The sequence below is a fragment of the Erpetoichthys calabaricus genome, chromosome 6 (assembly GCF_900747795.2).
Source record: "Erpetoichthys calabaricus chromosome 6, fErpCal1.3, whole genome shotgun sequence".
Lineage (NCBI taxonomy): Eukaryota > Metazoa > Chordata > Cladistia > Polypteriformes > Polypteridae > Erpetoichthys > Erpetoichthys calabaricus.
In genome coordinates this window covers 132,541,301-132,544,399 of record NC_041399.2, presented here as the reverse complement: position 1 = coordinate 132,544,399, position 3,099 = coordinate 132,541,301, and the positions used below count along the sequence as shown (strand labels likewise).

General features: G+C 34.9%; 1 non-coding gene across 1 annotated transcript; it reads left to right on the top strand.

Annotated features, from left to right (window-relative positions):
- The first annotated feature begins 2,533 nt into the window (after window positions 1-2,533).
- Window positions 2,534-2,605, top strand: trnag-ucc (transfer RNA glycine (anticodon UCC)). The gene has a single exon. It is a non-coding gene; the product is annotated as a tRNA-Gly (tRNA).
- The last annotated feature ends 494 nt before the right edge of the window (window positions 2,606-3,099 follow it).

The window sequence follows — 3,099 nt, the reverse complement described above, 5'->3', positions numbered from 1 at the left end:
TGAAGCAATTGAGAAAGTCAACTCATTCACTTTCAGGTCTGTCCAACACCACCAACTCCCCAAATCTGCATGAGCGTGCCCACGAAGAATGAGCTGGAAATTGATAATTTATTAAGAAGTCCATTTTTTCTGAGCCGCAATACCACTATACCACAAGAGCATTCAATGAAATGATTTTGGTGTTTGTGAAATACCTTTTGTCTTATCACTCATTTAGATAGCTGCTGACTTTCTAATTTGATGAATTCCTTTCCAGAGCGAAATATGTGTAATATGTTTTCATAAAATATGGAATTACTCACGTCTAGTAGATCGTGAACATTTTTTCAGTTGTAAACACATTGTGAAGTAAAGGTAATGTGAAAATGGAACATAAAACAACGCTTGGCAATTACAAATGTTAAAAGTCATCTGGAGCAAGTGTAAAATAACAGTTGCGAAAACTAAACTGTTAGTGGAATACTGCTGAGAATATCTATAATCTAGTCAGTTGACCTGAGTTTGATTCCTAGTGAACGCAGAAAATTTGACAAACCTTAACCGCTCTGCAAAATTAATTCCATAACAAGAAATCATTCTGTTCAGCTTCCCATGTACTGAAACTACCCAATGCCTAAGTAATCTAAACGAATGGACTAATTTATCACACATACCAAAACCAGCCATTCGATGAGTAATCATAAGAAATGGATGTTGTTAAACATATCAAGAGCAAAGTAAAATCCTAATTTGGTCATTATGTCAGAATTTTTAAAAATTAGTTCAAATCAATTCTGTAACACAACCATCCATTGCCCACAACGTAAGACTTTCCTCCCTAACTGACTCTCACACTCTAACCTGCGACAGAATGCTTAAAATGAATTGCATTCATTAAGAACTTAAGAATGTTTTCCTAATTGTACCTGCTGAACATATGAAATGTACTCTCAGCTTCTTACCACGCCGTCTCAGCCTGACATCAGATCTGTAACAAACTTCTTCTCAAAAAGTTGAAGAAAGGAAGAAATGAATGGAAAGCAAAATAAATACATTAAAAATAAATGTAAACTATTGCTCGAGTTGTATGCGCGGCCTACTGCATTTATAGATATTGCGAGTTTAAAATTTTGTCAAAGATACAATAAACTGACCAATGACTAAAATAATCGTCTTTCATAAAAGGCTAGAAATGAAAAGAAATCGGTGGGACATATTTGCATTTTATGTGAGTTTCAACTACTTTCAGGGGAATGTTCTTGCAATTTCCCAAATCAATTGTTTCTGACCAACCACGTTGATGGCTACTGACTTTCTATTGCTGAAAGTACTGATTTTAACAAAGTAAAACTTTTGACATTCACCCTTTGTTTTCTTAAAATATGGAATTACTCAAGTCTTTTAGATCTTGAAGATTATTCACAATCCTAAAGAACTTGTAATTAAACGATAGAGCGAAAATTGCCTCCAGTAAAGCTTATCACATCAAAATGTTAAGGTTATGTGATATAAGTACAAATTATTGTCTGTTTTGTTTCATGCGTTGGTGGTAGAGTGGTGAGCATAGCTGCCTTCCAAGCAATTGACCTGCGTTCGATTCCCGGCCAACGCACATAATTACACAAGCATGAGCCATTCTGAAACATTAACACCTTCACTTTTGTTTCTCTCGCTTATGTTCACACATACCTAAACCAGTCGTTCCTTGAGTGATCATAAGAAAAGGATGTTATTAAACAGATGGAGAGCAGAGTAGAATCCTAATCTGGTCAGTATGTCAGAATATTTAAAAAATGGTTCAAATCAATTCTGTAACATTACCATCCTTTGCCCACAACGTAAGACTTTCCTCTGTAACTGACTCTCACACTCTAGCCTGTTACACAATTCTTAAAATGAATTGAATTCATTAAGAACTTAAGAATGTTTTCCTAATTGTACCTGCTGAACATTTCAAATACAGTCTCAGTTTCTTACCACGCCATCTCAGCCTGACATCAGATCTGTAACAAACTTCTTCTCAAAAAGTTGAAGAAAGGAAGAAATGAATGGAAAGCAAAAAAATACATTAAAAATAAACGTAAACTATTGCTCGAGTTGTATGCGCGGCCTACTGCATTTATAGATTTTGCGAGTTTAAAATTTTGTCAGAGATACAATAAACTGACCAATGACTAAAATAATCGTCTTTCATAAAAGGCTAGAAATGAAAAGAAATCGGTGGGACATATTTGCATTTTATGTGAGTTTCAACTACTTTCAGTGAAATGTTCTTGCAATTTCCCAAATCAATTGTTTCCGACCAACCATGTTGATGGCTACTGACTTTCTATTGCTGAAAGTACTGATTTTAACAAAGTGAAACTTTTGACATTCACCACGTGTTTTCAGAAAATATGGAATTACTCAAGTCTTTTAGATCTTGAAGATTATGCACAATTCTAAAGAACTTGTAATTAAACGATAGAGTGAAAATTGCCTCCAGTAAAGCTTATCACATCAAAATGTTAAGGTTATGTGGTGTAAGTACAAATTATTGTGTGCTTAGTTAAATGTGTTGGTGGTATAGTGGTGAGCATAGCTGCCTTCCAAGCAGTTGACCCGGGTTTGATTCCCGGCCAACGCGCAGTGTTAGACAGATGTGAGCTATTCTGGAAAATTAACGCTCTCACTTTTGTTTGTCTCGCTTAAGTTGACACATACCTAAACAAGCCTTTCTTTGAGTAATCATAAGAAAAGGATGTTATTAAACAGATCGAGAGCAGAGTAGAAAACTAATTTGGTCAGTATGTCAGAATTTTTAAAAAATAGTTCAAATCAATTCTGTAACACTACCATCCTTTGCCCACAACGTAAGACTTTCCTCCCTAACTGACTATCACACTCTAGCCTGTGACAGAATTCTTAAAATGAATTGCATTCATTCAGAACTTAAGAATGTTTTCCTAATTTTCTGTGCGTTTCATCTACTTTCACTGGAATGGTATTACAATTTCCCAAATCAATTGTTTCCTACCAACCACTTTGATGGCTACTGACTTTCTATTGCTGAATGTACTGATTTTAACAAAGTGAAACTTTTGACATTCACCCTATGTTTTCTTAAAATATGGAATTACT